This window comes from Mus musculus, chromosome 5 (assembly GCF_000001635.26).
Source record: "Mus musculus strain C57BL/6J chromosome 5, GRCm38.p6 C57BL/6J".
NCBI classification, from domain to species: domain Eukaryota; kingdom Metazoa; phylum Chordata; class Mammalia; order Rodentia; family Muridae; genus Mus; species Mus musculus.
In genome coordinates this window covers 122,024,736-122,043,563 of record NC_000071.6, presented here as the reverse complement: position 1 = coordinate 122,043,563, position 18,828 = coordinate 122,024,736, and the positions used below count along the sequence as shown (strand labels likewise).

The following is an 18,828-nucleotide window of genomic DNA, read 5'->3' as shown; positions in this document are numbered from 1 at the left end:
GTCTGTGTGGAAGGGTCAGGATGTGAACTTTCTCCCGAAAGTGGTTGGCATTTAGAACACGGGAGATTTTTTTCACTCAGAAACGCAGCGGCTTCTGTTCTCTGGGGATGAGGGGCTTCGAGTGTTGGGTGGGAACCACTAGGAAGGGATGAGATAGATCTGGGAAGGGTGTTCCGAGCTGAAGGAACAGCCAGCACAAAAGGTCAAAGGATCAGGAATCGACAGCTAGGCGTTGGGGGTAGGTCAAGGTCACTGGCTATCTAGGTTACCATATCCAGGTTGCTTAGCTGCCTTACCTAACATCAGAAAAGGCCTCTTCTAGGAGTGCCACGGCTGCTGGTGGTTCTGTTGAGAGAGACACTCGTGGTACAGAGTCAAGTGGTCCCAAGGCTGCCTGCTCAGACCCCCTCCCACCCCCACCGTGTCTCTGCCATCCTCTAGACAAACCAAATTGCAGTTCCCGGATATGTGTCCGTCATTAAAAAGAAAGACAGGATAAAAAAAATCAATCCCCAGGCGCTCTGGTCTGAGTTGGTTGTCTGCCCAGGGTGCTTGGAGCCCAGCGGTGTTTAAGACTGTGCGAGCCGCGGCTGTCAGTCAAACTGAACAGGACCAAGGGCTCCCTTGGAGAGCTGAACTGGCCAGTCTAGCCGGCTGCTTAGGTGTGGGTGCCGTGGCTGGGGAGACCACAGAGATTACCCGGCTCTCCTCGGTGAGGCAGATATCCCTGAAAGAACTGTCACCCAGCAGTTTGTCTCAGTCCCCACTGTCTCTCGTGAGCGCCTAGGGGATCGGTGGGATGTGTGGGGCTCAAGTTCTCTGTCTGCTCTTTATCAGCAGCATGACCCGGGTTGAGTCACTTAACCTCTCTGAGCCATGGCTCCTCATCTATAGAGTGTGGATACCAGTCGGATCCCTCAGACTGAGGCAATACACCCAAGAGCTGGGAGCCCAGCACAGAGAAGCACTAGAGAGAGCTGAAATTTATAACTGCTATTGTGTTACTCCATAGACGTGAGCGTACCACTCATGGGGACACTAATAACGATAATTAGTAATTATATAAACAATAGAATAACAACATAATTAAGATAGCTTGTAAACGATGTGGTAGAGGATGCAGATATTACGTCGATGTTAGCAGGAAGGCCAGATGCCAGGGAACTGTGAGGCGACAGGACAGGCCAGAAGGCGGACACATACATCTGGGCTCTGATCTGGTCACCAGATGTTGGAAAGGTGACCAAGGTGTCATCTGAACCTGGCTTCCTGGAAACCGTGAGTCTTCAAGGGGGAATCCAAAGGCCACGGGCAGTGACCACTCACTAAAGTGGGAACAGGGTGTGCAAAGGCCCCACTGGGCAGAGAGCACACAGACACACAGACAGACAGACACACACACACACATGCACACACATGTAAATAACACAGAACCAGAGGAGGACAGTTTTACCAACTGTTCAACACCAGAAAAGCCTTGACAACTTTATTTTTTTAAACAGTTAACTCGATTTCCCCACCCCCACCCCCACCCCCTTTTTAATCTTGTGACCGTACATGGCGCTGCCAGGGTTCAAGTCCCAGCTATTCGCTCACAACCCGTGTGTCCTTGGGCAACTGCTTTCTTGCGTGAGGCAGGTGGGCATGTCAGTAGTTTGCTGCTGCTCAGGGCTGCAAGGCCGTGCCTTGTAGGACTCTGGCTTTAGCATAGGTGACGGACCCTAGCACTGTCCCTGGAATTCCAGGCCCTGGCCTCTGCGGTGAGCCGCGGGGCAGCTGAGATGGGCCCAGCGTGTTTTCTATGCTATGTACCCCATCTCTATGTGTGCTTCCTGGAGACAGCAGACAAGAAAGTGAGGTCACCTGCCTACGGCTCCCACTCCCTCAGGACACCCTGTAAGGTGTCCGTCAAATCTCCAGGGAGCTGTCGCTGTCCGTGTGCCCTGTGGTCTGGCCTTACTTGGTCCACAAGCCTGGTACAATTCAGCTTTCCTCTTTGAACCTCTTCCTCTTGCTTCCTGCCTTCCCCCGTATCTGGCATCTTCACTGTTTTTTGAGAGCACCCAGCCCATTTCAACCCCAGGGCCTTTGCACTTACCGTTTGACCTGTCCCTTCCAGAGCTCCCTCCTTGGCCTTGCTGACCTCTGCTTATTTATTTATTTATTTAGCCCCCATTTAGACAGACCCTCATCTTTTCTGAAATACTCCAACTCTGCTCGCACTGATTTGATCGTGCCTTCCTTCATTCCTACATTCACTCCTTTTTCCTTCTCTGCGCCTCCCCTCAGAGAGTCGTGTCGGAGCACTTGAGCTAATAGACACCATACAGCCTCAGGCCACTGGTGAGCCTGGTTTATCTTTAGCTTTGTGCATCTTGCTTTAGAAACTGGTGACCCCAATTCCGAGCCTGGGCGGTGACCCCCTTCTAATTAATGTGTCTGTGAATTAATTTCTGGTGGCCGTGGGCCACCCGTGATGGTTTTCGAGCCCCTGGGCAGGGAGGCTTGGGGGCAAGCTCTCTGCCTCAGTTTCTTTATCTGTAGGATGGGTATTAGATCCAGCCCCCTCCTCCTGGGATGTGAGATGAAGCACAGAGGTCCTTGGCCACAGCCTGGAGCCAGCTTGTTGCTCAGCACCCACCCCAGCCTTGGCATGTCTTGCTCCTGTCTCTCTCACTTTGGGCCTCTCGATTAGCTCAGAAGCGTCAAGCCTAGTTGGAGATGGCTGTTCCGACGTCAGATGAGAGGAGGCACTAAGTTCTGCGAAGGCACAGGTGTGCCCCACGGCTTCCTCTCATCCATCGGGACCAGGGCTTTCCTCCTTGGCCCACTGAGAGCCAGCATCCAGAGATGAAGCTTCCTAGGTTTGGGGAGGTCAGAGTTCACCCTTGGGGGAGGGGAGTCCCCATGCAGCTTGGTTCTTGTGTCTCTCTTCCAGCCCTTGGCTCACATCGCTCTGTGAATTGGAAGGTCCTGTCAGTTCTCATTTTTGCTCAGTCCGAGGCCACAGCTCCCTCAGGTGTGTTGTCAGGGCTGCAGCCCAGGGCCTGCTGGCCTCTGTGAGCCTTTGATCCACTATGGCCAGAGGTACCAGGGCTGAGCCCAGCCACCCATCCCTGGCAGGCCGGCTTGCACTTGCCATGTTTGCCTTGCCCCTCCCTCCCTCTCTCTCCTCCCCTCCTCCCCTCCCTCCCCTTTTCTTCCTCCTCCTTCTTTTTAAAGTAAGGTCTCATGTAGTCCAAGCTGTTCCCAAACTTGCTATGTAGCCAAGGACGTCCTTTAACTTCCGATCTTCCTGCCTCTTTCTCCCTGGTGTGGGAGCATGTGCCCACCACCCCTGGTTTGTGTGGAGGTGGTGGGGTGCGGACCCAGGGCCTTATGGGCAAGCACTGTACCAACTGAGCCAAGCCTGTAGCCCTCTTCACACAGCCTGCCATCAGCTGCTCTAGAAAGTGATCCTGGCCAGCAGAACAGCCCAGGCAGTTGAAGCTTAGTGACTCTAGAGCAGCCGTTCCCAACCTATGGGTTATAACCCTTTCACAGGGGTGGCCTAAGACCATGGCAAAACATAGATACTTACATTGCGACTTGTAACAGTAGCAAAATAACAGTTATAAAGTAGCAATGAAAATAATGTTACCACAACATGAACCTTATTAAAGGGTCACAGTGTTAAGAGGGTAGAGAGACCCTCTGCTCTAGAACATTCTCACATTCCAGTGTCTGGATGGACAGCAAGCTCTAACCACTGTTCTGCCCACCCTCCCACCAGTGAGGGACTGCGTGGCGCCCCAGTCCTGTGGCCTGTGTTCCACAAGATGAAATTCCGGGCTGGCCTGATAATAAGCAGCTATTGATTCCTGCTGTGGTCGTTATCAAGATTTATTTAGTCAATATGGCCTCCCCGCTCAATAAATCGTGTCGTTGATAAAGAAGGAAGGAGACAGACTTGTAGGCTGTATTAAAAAAGTTTTTCAGATTTTCTTTTAACAGCTGGCTCCATCCCCCATCCTTCCCAAGTGGAGTCTGTAGCCACAGCACCTGCTGGTGAACCTGACTCTCGTGGGTTTGACGTTATCATTTTCCTTCTGGGATCTGGTTCAATCCATCCCGCCAGCACTTCGCCGTCTTTGAGGGCTGACAGTGCAGTTACCTTAGACGATAGATGGAGACTCTGAAGTCCAGTGTGGTCCACATGCCCAAGGTCATTAGGACTCCATCCGAGACAGTCTGGCTGGGGTGTTGGCTCAGAATCTGTCTTTTGTGCAGTAACTGGCAAACTGTGTGTGAACTAGGTGCTGTGAGCAGGCAGTAGGGCTGGGAGGAGGCCGCGGGGTGCAGGCCAAATTGATGCTTACGTTCAGAGGAGGAGGGTGTGTTGCAATCTGATGCGGGCGACTGTCCACTCAGGGTGGTGATGGAGGCAGCCCCGTGTGGCTGAGGCTCAAGCCTCGAGAAGTACTTGATTGGGCAGAGGAGAACGCTTACCCATGGGCAACTCGCTGCCCTGGGGTGGGTGGACCACACCACACTGCCAGCCTGAGGGGTTGAATGCGAACGGTCCTCCGAAGGCTCACGTGTGTGGTCAGTCCTCAGCTGGTGGCTCTCCTGCTCAGGAGGTTGGAGAACCTCTGTGAGTCCAGGCACGGGAGAGGAGGGTCACTGAGGGCTGTGGGTCTTGAGGGTTAGGAGTCTGGCTCCAATGTCTGTCCACCTTTCCCCTGAGATGTGAGGAAGTCAAGTCCCCTGTAATGGTGAGGCCGTCTGCCACTGTGCATTCCCCCGTATTACTGACTGTGCTCATCCAGAGTAGCCCTTCCTCCTTCAAGCTGCCCATCAGGTATTTGGTTAGAGTGAGGAAGCAGCAGCACAAGGGTGGATTTGTGGTGGAGGCTAGCCCCATTTTTCTGTTCTCCAAGAAAGGCAAGAAGTGGCCGCCCCTTCTGCTTAACCGCCTTCTGGAATGTCTCTTCATACCATTTCTGTCCCTATCTCGTCCGCCCACTCTGCTGCTACTTCTAGCTCCACCTCTTCACAAGGTCCCCCGCCCCCAACCCCCACATGTCTTCGAGGTCCCCACTCCCCCCTCTTCCCCTCCCACCTCTTGATGTCACTTCCTGTTTATATTTCAGGCCCATCACTCTCTGGTGGCCTCTAAGTTGTGGATCCCTCTCAGTGTCTCTTCCCTTTGTCCCCTGGGTTACTTGTCATATCCACCCCTCTTCCCAGTGGACTCTCTGTTCTCCACCTCTGCCTACCAAATCTCCCAACTTGGCAGCTTTCGTTACACAGCATTCAAAATCTATTTATCAATATCTTAAAAAATTTCTTCTTCTTCTTTCCTCTTCCTCTTCCTTTAACATTTATTTACTTAATTTTATCTGTATGTTTTACCCGCATGCATGGTGCCCGTGGAGGCCAGAAGAGGGTGTCGGATCCTTTGGAACTGGATTCTCAGGGTCGTGAGCTTCAACCTTTTAAAACACCACGTACAACCTTCCGTGCTCGCTGGGATCCAAACCAAGGTCCTCTGCAAGAGAGCCAGTGCTCTTCACCACTGAGCTGCCTCTCCAGCCCCTATGGAGACTTTCTGACCATGTGTGGTAAAGACGTCTCTAGCTCCAGATGACCAGAATTGAGTTCTTCTCCCCCGGAGCTTCCCCTGGGGGACCCCTCAGATCCACAAGACAGGAGCTGTTGGCTCCTTGTCTCTGCCTTCGCTCCTCCTGTCAATCATACAGTCAAGGGGGTTCACTTCCCACTTCTCAATTCTCTCCTCCCTTCTCCATCATTGGCAACTGGCCTGAGTTCCGGTCGTCTCTCCTGGACTTGGCTTGCCCAGTTCGTTTTCTGGACTGCCTTTGCCTTCCCTCATGTACTCACACAATGGGGTGCTTATAGCTCTGGTAAGAACCAGCTCCTCCCAGTTTTTGAGGCCCCGTCCTCAGGAATGACTGACTGTTCAGCCTCCACGCGCCACTTTCTGCCCTCAGGGTTTGTAGCGTTGTTGAAGTTGTGCCTCCTGCATCGATGTCTCCAGCTATTGTTGTTTGGTTGTCTGTTTCTCATTTTTGCTTGGTTGTTCGTTTATTAGGTGCCTGTAAGTTTATAATGATTATGCCTTCCTGGTAGTTAGCCCTTTCTTCCATTAGCAGATCTTTCATTCTCTAGTCATAGAAAAAGGTTTTTTAAAAGTTTATTCTGTTTCCTGTTTGAAACCTCTTTTAAAATTTGTGTGGGTCTCTCTCTCTCTCTCTCTCTGTACATGCACATGGGCATGCACATATTTGTGCACGTGCATATGATTCCCTTGGAGACCAGAAGTGGGTGCTGGACTCCCAGAGAGATTTATAAGCAATCATGAGCTGTCATGTGGGTACTGGAACTGAGTTCGGGTCCTCTGCAAGAACAGGACATGTTTTTTAAACTGCAGAGCCATCTCTGCAGACCCCATTTAATACCTCTTTGTGGCACTTTCTACTTTTACTCTACTTGTATCTTTGACTCTAAAATGTCTACTGTATATCATCTGCAGTTTTTAATCTGGTCTGAAATCCTTTGCCTTTTGATTGGGTTGTTTAACCCACTCATACTTAGTGTGTTGTGGATGTACCAGAGCTTGTATTTGCCGTTTTTCCTTTTTGCTTTCGGTATGTCCGGTGTCTGCTCTGTTCCTCCTGTCTTTTACTGTTTCCTTGAGAATTTCCTAATGTAGCATTTTAGTTTAATGATTTGTTTTAATTGTTTGGTTGTCTTAGTGGTTACATGTGGTTTGGTTTGCTATATTCATTTTAGTTCATCAGATTCCGGCTCGGGTTTACCGCTGTTTGATTCCTTCATGTCCCAGTTCCTGCACATTCTTGGTAAGTTCTCTAACACTGAGCCCAGTCCCGGGCTTCTCTCCTACGCCTGATTCTCAGCCACATTCCTTGTTCTTTCCACACTCTAGCCACAGGCCTCTGGCAGATCCTCCTGGCATATTGACACACCCTCTGCACTGCGACACACTTTTCTTTCTCCCCCAGCCCCGTTCACCCCTTCTTTCCCTCTAGTGCTTGCAAAATTGGTTTACCAGGGACCTGTCCTGTGAGTGTCTTGTCCCTGCTCACTTCCTGTCCACAGCGCAGCGAAGCTCTTCCACCACATGTTCCCATGGCTGGGGTGCTCTGCAGGCACGTGGGGTGAATGGAACCCTCTGAAACCATGAGCTGAAACAATCCTCCTCGCCCTTCAGTAGCTTGGTGACATTGGTCACAGTGATGAAAAAAATAACAAAAATGGTGGGCTGCTGCTGATTAAGCCTTACCCCCCCCCCCCTGCCGTGGACTCCTGTCTCCTTCAAGATTGGATTTCTCTTGTATCTCATGTGGCTCTGAAGTCACACGCTCTAGGGATCCGCTGTGGCAGTTCTGTGACTATGTGGAGCTGATTTTGCCTTTGTTTTTGTTTTGTTTTGTTGTTTGGCCTCAGTGTAGCCTGTCTGGAAAATGGGCAGGATTTACATCACCACAGATGGAAGAGGTGCAGAAAAAATCTGGTTTTTGAAAATGTATATAAAATATGTATTTTAAATTACGTTTGTATGTGTGTGTGCACTTGCATGTGTGTGCATGTGGGCATGTGTGAATATGTGCTCATGCCACAATACAAATGCAAACAACAACTTGCAAGGGATCAGCTCTCATATTCTTCCATGTGTGTCCTGGGAATTGAACTCAGGTCATGAGGCTTGGCAGCAAGCACCATTATCCCCCCAAGCCCTCTTGCCAGCTCCTACATATTAGCTTTTATTTTGTTTATTTGGATTTAATGAGTGGTTAAACACTCAGTGCTTCCTAAATGCCCCCACTCAAGTGTTTTTTATTCCCTCAGCAGCACTATGATGTAGACATTGTTAATCTCCCCCGTTTTCAGACGAGGCAGCTGGTCTCAGAAAGGTCAAGGAACTTGCCTTAAGCCACACAGCAAAGACTGGCAGTCTGAGTGCAGAGTCTGCATGTGTAGGCTTGCTTACCTGTTATTGTAGAAACTGGGAAGTGGCTACTGTTTGTCTAGCCGCCTCTTTCCTCTGCTCAAGCCAGTGTGTGTGGTGTCTTACACAAGAGTATGCAGCCCACTGAAAGCAGGAGGGGGAAGCTGGGGCAAGCGTCTCTACAAGTGGGTACCACCTGAGCCTCTGAGTCAGGGGATATTGTGTCCTTTTCCTGTCCCATTACCAGCTGAGGCCACTGGACTCCGATCCCTCAGGCCAGCAGTCTGGAGCCTCTCCAAGCCATCCTGGCCCTTAGAGGAAGTTCTCTGCGGCCTCCATGAGCGAGGGAGTTGGTCCCACGGCTTGTGCCCTACTTTGAGAACTAAGCTCTGGAAATGAATCCTTTGGAGCGGGAGCGGGAGCAGGGCAGGGCTCTGCAGAGGCTGCTGCAATGTGGGGCCCCAGAGTTCCGGGAGGAACAGGGGGTCAACTGCCTTGCTGCCAACGTGCGGAGTCCCAAGGGAGGCAGCCACTCTTCCCTCTGTCTCAGATGCCCCCTCACACCCTGTCCAGGTGGTGCCCTGGGTGGATGGGCCAGCCACAGTCGACTGCAAGGAAGTGTCCTTAGCTGAGGCCACTCCCTCTCTAGGGGACCTCAATGTGTTGACCTGAGACAGCCTGCAGGCAGCGCAGTCAGCTCTCTCTCTCTCTCTCTCTCTCTCTCTCTCTCTCTCTCTCTCTCTCTCTCTCTGTGTGTGTGTGTGTGTGTGTGTGTGTGCTTTGTCTTCTGCCCATTGTTTTCAGGGCCCTTGGCTAGACCCTGCACTGTGTCTTCTTGTGCTTCTGTGGCACACTGGTGGCGAATGATGCTTTTTTTGGGAATAGTGTTTCTTTTCAAGGTGGTCAGTGAAGCAAGGAAGAGTGGGATGAAGCAGATCTTGCATCTCTGAAGATGTATCAGTCAGCCATCGCTGTGTAACAAGATGCCCAAGAATAATTGTAGATGCTTGGGGTCTGTCAGTCAGGGATGAGGGTAAAATTCAGTTGAAGTGGCCATCACCAGTCTGTGACAGCCGGTATCAGCCGGAAGTGACAGGATGCCTTATATTTTGGCTGATGCCGGATGCCAGATGAGCCTCACCAGTCCGCAGTACTACCATGTAGCCTGCCCTGTTGCTTTCTTCTCACGGAGCAGTGGCTGGGAGCAGAGAAAAAGGTGGAAATTTGGCTTTCATTATCTAGGCTTGGACAATGGTTGTCAAGTCTTCAAGTTTGCCTCAAGCAATAGTCAGTCCAAAAGGAAAGGTCTAGAGTTCACTCCTCAGTGGGAGGAGTGTCAGTCATGTTCCATGAAGACCTAGGGAAGGGAGAGCCGTGGTGGCCAGCATCTTGGAAAAAGATCTTTTCTGTAGAAAGGCTGGTGCTGATTCATACCGGTCAGGTCCAAGTGTGGCAGAAGGTGGCCAAGGGAGACAGGAGGTGAGCTAGGTTGTGTGGAATGGCTAGAAGTAACAGGAAGTGGCCAGGTAGGAAGCAGGACGGGAGAGCCCATGAGGAGAGGGAATGTGATGAGAAATGACCAAATAGGAAGTGTGACAGAGATTATGTGAAGGGAATGAGTATGACAGGAGGGTATGGGGGGAAAATGAGTGTGACAGGGATTATATGAGGGGAATGGATGTGAGACAGGATTGTGTGAGGTGAGTGTGACAGAAGTATGTGAGGGGAATGGGTGTGACAGGGATTGTGTGGGGGAATGAGTGTGACAGTGTGTGAGGGGAATGGGTGTGACAGGGATTGTGTGAGGGGAATGAATGTGACAGTGTGTGAGGGGGAATGGGTGTGACAGGATTGTGTGAGGGGAATGAGTGTGACAGTATGGGAGGGGAATGGGTGTGACAGGATTGTGTGAGGGGAATGAGTGTGACAGGAGTGTGTGAGGGAGATGGGTGTGACAGGATTGTGTGAGGGGAATGAGTGTGTCAGGAGTGTGAGGGGAAAGGGTGTAACAGGTAAGGGTGAAATGAAAGTCACAGGAAGTGGCTAAGAGGTCAGTTTGGCTTTGCCGCAGTCTGCCATGATGGCACAAACGACGTAACGGAGATGCTGAGGGCACCATCACTTCACTCTCTGGACTGACCCCATGAGTGCCTTGGTGTGGCTGACCAGTTCTCACGTGGGGAGCCAGGCCTCATCCAGCTGCCCAGAACCCCTACCTTGGCCGTCTTCCGCTGCCTCTTCTCTCTGTTCCTGTGGGTCTTGGTACCCCCACTCCCACAGCAGCCCCCCTTCTTCTCAAAAGCTCGACTCCCACCTCAGCAGCCTGGAAACCCTCCAACTACCACACTTCTCTTCAAATAAAAGCAGCTAATTAACATTATTCTTTAATTATTGCCTTTATCAACAAGGGGTCTGATTGCTCCAGCAGGGTAGTCGCTTCCCCTTAAACTACTCAAGCGAACGCTTCGGTTCCTGGTGCTTTTGAAATGAATTTGATGTCATCTGCCCAGAGTCACTTAATGGGGACGCCTGGGTAATGACTGAACGCACTAACTCCGTTAGCAGCCCTGGAAGCATGTAATTTGGCCCCTCAGGCAACCGCACTTTGAAAATCTCTGGATAGTTTTGAACTCTCTGTTCTTAATTAAATATGCAATTTTTCACGGTAACCAGGTTAATTCTTTTGTGTTGTGTTGTAATACTGTTAGGAATTTTCATAGTTCTTATTAAACATTATTCAGGCATTGTGAATTCCATAATTAAAAAAAATGAAAAGAACAAAGCTTGATCCCTCCTTTCTTTTTTTTCCCTGGCTAATTTATCAAATGAATTTTGCAAATTTTTCTTTCTGTCCCCAGACAGTGTGGCAAGTGTTTTAAAGGGGAAGGATTTAATTGCCCTGTAGGGAATGGCTGGTTATGAAGGATTTGGCTGTTTGATTAGTAAACCCAGTTGGGACCGGTCTAATACTCCATGATCTTAAAAATTGTCTGATTGCACCCTCTCGGAGGAGCCTCGCTGCTCGCTCCCGCCCGGCCGCCCCTCACAAGTTTGATTATGAAGCGGTAGGGAAGAGGAGGAACGGTCGGGTTGACTTTACTTTAAATTGAGAATCTTGGGAGCTTTTTGGCCCCCATCCCCCCTGGCTGAGGAGGGAACAGGAGAGACAAAGACAGAGACACAGAAACACACAAATGAGGGCGGGGGTATGTGGAACACACAGACAGACAGACAGACAGATAGGCAGGCAGAGACAGTGATAGATGGACACACAGACACCAAGACCGAATGATTCTCAGATCTCAGGTTCCGTGAAAGATGGAGGGTGGGGTCTGTACCCTTGCTGCTGATGACACCCCTCCCCCCAGCCCCCACCTCCTCCCCACAGCAAGCTAGCTGGGGAGGCAGCTCCTAACTGAGGAAGCTCTGCTCTGCAGGGAGGGGAGGGAAGACCCACTTCCATTCTGGGATTGGGACCTGTTCCCAAAACTTGCAGCCTGCCCTACTCTAAGCGCACTGTTGGCAAAAGGGACAGAAGCCCTAACTGCCTGTAAGTGGGATGGGCCTCCCGGGGTAGAGGGGCAAAGGGTCCGGCAGGGAAAGCCAGACCCTTGCCATGCTGAGCCATGGGACCTTTGGTTTCCAGAGAGGCCACCTGCTTTTTGCCTCAGTCTTCCCCATCTGTGGAATGGGGATGATGACTCCTAGCCCTTTCTTGCTCTCCTGTCCCTCCCAAATCTGTGTTCACACAAGCACACATGTGTCCAAGCCCATGAGTGCACACATATGCACACAGGTGTATGTGCACACATACACAACCCCAGGAGGCCGGCACAGGGCTGCCTGCAGTGCCTCTGCCCTGGTCTGTCTATTTTTATCCCTGTTCCAGTCATTGGGGACAAAGAGAAGCGGAGGAAGATTTCTGGGATTTGGGGCAAGGAGGGGGAGGTACAGGCCATGGGAGGATTTGGGGGAAATTGTACAGCTTCAAGGAATGAAGGAACATCTATACGAGGCGTCAAATACAGAGGAGGAGGCACGACACAGAAGCGAGGCTTGGAGGTCTGCTCTCTCTGGTCCGGTCCATTTCCTGTGCCCACCGTGTTCCGTGAGACTATCCATTCCTGTCCAGTCTTTCACTGAGCAACTGCGGCTGTTGTTGGTTTTGTGTACATCGCACTGGTTAGAGCAGGTTTTCCTAGCTAGGGCCCTTTCGGCCCTCTTCCGCTGTCCCCGCCCTCTGCCCCGCCCAGGGCTCAGGCGTCTTTGCCTTGTTCTATTAAGAGGGCTGGAGGCTCTTGTGGTCCAAAGCCTGGTGGTAGAGGCAGGTGTGACCCACTCTGGGCCCGTTTGCATCAGATTGGGGACAGTGGAGTGAATTTGATACAGGACCTGCATACAGTAGGCACTCTGTAAGTGCTAGAAGTATGGTACTCATGCTGGTTGATCCTCCTGTGTCCCCCAGGGTGCAGTGGGCACTCACCTGCTTCAGGAACATTGAGCTGCTTGTCTGCCTAGGCTGGTATGTGCATTTCTTTGGGGGGCTCTTGTATGTAATGCAGTCCCCCCAAAAGGAGCCCCGTGTATATTGCATATGAATATGCGTGCACACACAACTAAGGAGTGTTCATACAAGGCCGTTCCAGCGGACAGTCTCTCTTACCTTACTGTGATTAAAGATTTATCTCTGGCTGGAGAACACAGCACCCGGCAGTAGATAAAGTGATGTCATAGTGACATGAGAGGCCGAAGACTGCTCAGCCTAGAGGAAGCAGAGTGGGAGGGGCTAGGAAGCTGAGTGGGCGGGGCTAGGAAGCTGAGTGGGAGGGGCTAGGTGGCGATGACATCATTCCTTCACCTGATGAGGGGCCAGCAAGCTTTGCTTTGCATCTCCTCACTGCGAGGCAGCCAGCCACACACCAGGGACGCCCCCTCCACGCCCCCAGGCCCCCCCCCCCCCCCCCCCCCGTGATCAAAGTAGACTCGCTGTCTGCCTTCACGGAGCTGCGGGTCTCCATGCTGTTTAGAAATAAAATATCTGAAGAGACAACGGCCATGATTCAGATAATCACACATTTGAAAATGCATCCTATGCTGAGAGGGCTTGGGTGCAGGGTGAGCTAGGAAGGGTTTAAACTGGGATCAGATTTAGTCTTGGTGTCAGGGAAGAACTCCTGGAGTGACAGGCGATGTAGTAGGCCAGGGAATCGGCATGTGCAAAGGTCCTGGGGTGAGGAGACATGCCTGTAGTTGTAGGGAGGGGAAGGAAACTTGGTGTGGCTGGGTCCCCACTGGGAGGACCCTCAAATAGCCAAATACGGCTGGAAGGATGGACAGTCTGACTCTGATAAGACTGATTTCCAGGTCTGCTGAAGTCTGTATCCGGGACAGAAGGGGACAGCGTCTGCAGAAGTTAGAGGAATGGATAAGGGCTGGAGGATGCTGCGACTCAGAGCCTGGGGTGGGAGGAATGGCCAGTCAAGGATGCCGAGCCTCCATCTGGGAAGTTGAAAGATGCAGGGGGCCAACTCAGGGAACAGGCATGAAGCACCTTCCCTGCCCAGGTGGAGAGGGGTGGGGTGGCTTCTCCACAGACAACTATATACTTTCTCTTTCTTCCTGCCATTTATTATTCACTTAGGGGTTTGTAATAAAGGGAAAGATTTAAAAAAAAAATCCACCATTGCTTGAGGCACCTGACCCATGGGACCAAACATTTTATAGATGTGTATGTATGAAGTGTGCTCACGCTTCAGGCCTGGCCAGAATAGGATGTCCTACACTACTGAGGCTGGGGTACCTCCATCCATTGGGGTGAAGCTGGCATAGTAGTGCTGTGTCTTAGTTAGGGTTTTACTGCTGTGAACAGACACCATGACCAAGGCAGCTCTTATAAAGAACAACATTTAATTGGGGTGGCCTCACAGGTTCAGAGGTTCAGTCCATTATCAACAAGGGGGGGACATGGCAGCGTCCAGGTAGGCATGGTGCAGGAGGAGCTGAGAGTTTTCTATTTCGTCTGAAAGGCAAACAGAAGACGGGCTCCACTTAGCAAGGAGGAGGGTCTGAAAGCCCACCCTCACAGTGACACACTTCTCCAACAAGGCCACTTCTACTTCAAGGCCACACCTCCTTCAACAAGACCACACCTCCTAATAGTGCCACTTCCTGGGCCAAGTGTATACAGACCACCACAGGCAGCCATCTATAAGATGGTGGTACATCTCTGGTCTGCCCTGAGAACCAGCTTTTTGGACACAGTCAAACTGGGGCTGGATACTCTGTGCCAGCTGCTAGCTGGCTAGAAAGAATCCCTTATAAGTCGCTGGGGTTGGGTGATCTGGGGTACTTGGTGGTGGCCCCTGCATATGAGCATCACAGTCCCCCTAATATACTGATTCATGGTGGCATCTTGAGCTGCAGACCCGTGGCTGGCATCTAACGGCTCCCTCTGAACCCTCTGGACTGTTGATATGTACTGCCCATTTTTAAGAGTTGGGTAAATGTGTGTTTATGTCAGGATGTGTCCAGTATTGGCCACATTGGCATCAGGGAGGATCCGGGCAAGATGCTCTGGGACAGGGGAACACACACCTTTCTAGAAGGGGCCAGCTCAGCCCCAATGGCGTTGGAGACAGGCTTCTAACATGCAGGCTAGAGTTAGGAAGGGACCTGCCTCCAAAAGTCATGACAGAGGGCCTGGGGAGATGGCACGGCAGGACAAGCGTTTGTCACACAAGCACTCGGATCAGTGTTGGAGTCCCAAGTACTCATATAACAACCAAGACATCCCTGTGATCTCAGCTCTGGAGGTGTGCGGGCTTAGTGAGAAACCCTTTGCTTAAAAAGAAACAAATGATGGGGCAGAAAGATGGCTCAGTGGTTAAGAACCCTGACTGTCCTTTCAGAGGTCCTGAGTTCAATTCCCAGCATGTACACCCACATGGGAGCTCACAACTGTCTGTAGTTCCTGTTCCAGGGAATCTGACACTGTCTGTTTGTCTCTCTCTGTCTCTGTCTCTGTTTCTCTGTCTCTCTGTCTCTCTGTCTCTCTGTCTCTGTCTCTGTCTCTGTCTCTCTCTCTCTCTCTCTCTCTCTCTCACACACACACACACACACACACACACACGGTGGGTGCCTGGTGGTGGTGACACACACCTTTCATTCCAGTACTTGAGAGGCAGAGGCAGGTGGATATCTGTGAGTTCGAGGCCAGCCTAGTCTACAGAGTGAATTCCAGGACAGCCAGATGCACAGAGAAATTCTGTCTCAAAAAACCAATATGTAAATAGATAAACAAATAGCTGGAGAGAGTGGTTAAGTAAGAAAGCTGTCATTGACCCTCTCCCAGCCCCATTCTCACACACATAAACATGTATACACATATGTCACACACATAAATAAATAAAATAGAGGCAGGAAGAGCCTGGTGCTTCCAGGGGTGGGATGAGAAAAAACGACCCTGTATGTCACATGGTTGGTTCTGACAGTGGCTGGTCATTAGGTCGTTCCTTGTTATATTCCATGCTTTCTCAGTCACATGTTCCCTGTGGTAGGACAGCCGAGGGACTTTTGACAGGGTCTCTGTGGTGTCAACAAATGCAGGAAGTCTCGATGCAGAATGGCACACCATCTCTTCACCCTGACAGGCCTTGGACTTTTTTTTTTCCAGATTTATTTATTATATGTAAGTACACCATAGCTGTTTTCAGACACACCAGAAGAGGGCATCAGATCCCATTACAGATGGTTATGAGCCACCATGTGGTTGCTGGGATTTGAACTTAGGACCTTTGGAAGAGGAGTCAGTGCTCTTAACCACTGTGTCATCTCTCCAGTCCCTTGGATGTGTGTGTGTTTGTGTGTGTGTGTGTGTGTGTGTGTGTGTATGTATGTGTATATGAAGTTGAACAAGTGGAGAGACCCATCTCTGTGCCCGAATCTTTAAAGATTTCTCGATTTTATGGTATTTGTATGAGTGTTTTAGACGTATATGCATGTGCACCATATCTGTGCCTGGTGCCTGGTGCCTTAGAAGCCAGAAAGAGTGTCAGGTTCCCTAGAACTGGAGTTGTGACCCACCACCTCTGTCCTCTGCAAGCACATTGCTCTGAACTGCTGAGCCACCTCTCCAGTCTGAGTCTTACATTGCCATCATATGGGAAGGAGGGTCTGGGACATGGGAAGCGCTGGGCTCAGTGCTGGACACATAGTAGGTGTGCAATAACGGTCACTGCTATTGTCATTATGAGAGTAAAGAATGGACCTGCCATGCATAGATTCCGCTCCTGGGCTGCTTTTGGAATGTTATGGATTACATAAGTGGGTCTCAGCCTGTGGGTCTCGACCAGTTAGGAGTAACATCCAGATATCCTGCTTATCAGATATTTACATTATGATCCATAACAGTAGCAAGATTAGTGTTACATAGTAGCAATGAAGTAGTTATGGGGGGGGGGGTCACCACAACAGGAAGAACTGTATTAAAGAGTTGCAGGTTAGGAAGGTTGAGAACCACTCATTTAGCTGGCAAACGCCCCACCCATCCCCAGGCTCACCGTGTTCCAACACTTGTTCTCCAAGTGTCCAGCTGGCTGTTCTAGGTCATTGTGAAACCTTTTAAGAGGCGGAGCCTTCTAGGACAGAGTGGGTTGCTGGGGGGTGGGGTTGGCGGTTGGTTAGCTTTTTCCCACTTCCTGCTCAGTTCACTTATTGTCCCACCCAGATGGGAGGAAGCGAAGAGGCTCCTGCTTCCCTGGTGCACGGCCACGGCGGCCTGCATCCCCCTTTGACTGTGAGCCAGAGTCCGTCTTCCTCCCCTAAGTTGCTTTTGTTGTAGCAATGAGAAAAGTAACCATTACAGAGTCTGTGGGTAATAAGCCGGTTCTCAGAGGCTGCCTGGTCTGATCCTGCTTTTGTGGTAGGTTGTAACTTTGGACGGAAAGTTCACCCTAGGTAAGATGGTTTCCTGCTGAATTCTATAATCTGGGCGGACCTACATGCCTTAAGTCAACCAAGTGAACATTTTTGATTTTGTTACCCGAATACCATCTTGCACAACGGCTTACTCGACTCTGCTCTGTGGGAAAGCATGTGTAAATAAATACTGGGTGAGCCAGAGATGGGGTGGGGTGGGGGTGGAGGATTTGGTCTGGGAGATAAAGCCCAAAGATCAGAGGTCATTCACCCTGGTGGTGTTTGTTTTTACTAAACGTCCAGTGGTATTAGCAAGTAAGAACGTTTTTCATTAATTTCCTGGACAAGGTTGTTTATTTATTTATTTATTTATTTATTTATTTATTTAATCTTTGAGACAAGGTCTCTCTGTGTAGCCCTGGCTGTCATGGAACTGGCTCTATAGACCAGGATGGCCTCAAACTCAGAGACCCACCTGCCTCTACCTCCCAAGTGCTGGGGTTAAAGGTGTGAGCCTTTAACTGCCCCAGCTTGGCTCAAGGTTCTTGGGACCTGCAGCAGCATCTATGCTGCCTGGGAATCAGTTTGTTCAGGGCCTTTTAAAAACCTATTGAGTCAGCATCCCTGGGGCAGTCTTGAGCCTAACAGGTCACCCGGGTGATCCCACTGCACCTTGTAGAGTTCCGAACCCACGTGAGTGGAGAGCCGGCTCCACGTGAGTGCACTCACGGTGCCTATGTATGACCTTTCGATCCCAGTAGAGAATTCTCTTGCCTCCCTAGGGATCTTGAGCCCCCAAAGGGTTTTCCCTCCCAGTTGTGGGGTCAACACATGGGTTAAGAGCAGCGGTCCAGAGTCTGCTGGTGTCAGGTTCCGCTCCAGCTCCGACTTTAAACAAGCTGTGTGTTCTCTGCATGGCTCTGTGCCTCTCTGAGCCTCAGCTTGTCCTCCTGTGGGATGGGATGGGATGGGATGGGATGGGATGGGATGGGATGGGATGGGATGGGGTGGGGTGGGGTGGGGTGGTGGGGTTGCCCACGCATGGAGAACATACTAAGTTCTCAGTGTGTGGCCCTATCTGTGGCTGGCCTGGCCTTGTAAGGTAGCTTCCATGATCATGGACTTGGGGATCTCTACCTGGTGAGGTGGGCAGATCCTTGCGCACGTTAGGACCAGCAAGTGGGCAGGGGCCACGGAGTGGCAGAGATGCCTTGGCTTGTCCCCATGCCACCCCCACTCCTGGAGTGACCATCACACATCCTATGTCTCCATCAATTCTGTGACAACCGAAGGAGATTGGGGAACTGTCGTTCCCACACCCATTATGTGCTCCCAGTGATTGGCTTAAAGGGAAGTCATGTGACCCGAACCGGGCCAATCAGAGACTTGCCTGGTATTTTTCAGTTGGCTCAGGAAAGAGGAGGTTTTCTCTCTTGTTGAGTTCCTGAACGAATAGAAATTTAGAACTGAGCAGGGCGGTGGTGGCGCATGCCTTTAATCCCAGCACTTGGGAGGCAGAGGCAGGCAGATTTTTCTGAGTTCAAGGCGAGCTTGATCTACAAAGTGAGTTCCAGAACAGCCAAGGCTATACAGAGAAACCCTGTCTCGAAAAACAACAACAACAACAAAAAAGAAAGAAAAAAAGAAAAAAGAAAAGAAATTTAGAACTAGCACCTCATTTTTGTGAGGACAAACTGAAAGTCACCTGCATGAAGTGACTGAGAGAGTCAGGTTTGCATCTCTCCCGACGCCGTTGTCATTGTCTCCATATCATGGCTACAGGAGTATACCTGGGTCCTTTAACGTATTTAAGCTGCTTCATATTAAATCAATATTGTCTATAATCAAACACACACACACACACATACACACACACACACACACACTTGCACTAATCTCCCATGTTTTATGATCATAATTTCTATAAGGATAAAGCAGAA

General features: G+C 50.7%; 1 protein-coding gene across 14 annotated transcripts in view; it reads left to right on the top strand.

The window, feature by feature from the left end:
- The window catches only part of Cux2 (cut-like homeobox 2), a 192,454-nt gene that overhangs the window by 6,852 nt on the left and 166,774 nt on the right, over window positions 1-18,828 (top strand). The window lies entirely within an intron of this gene.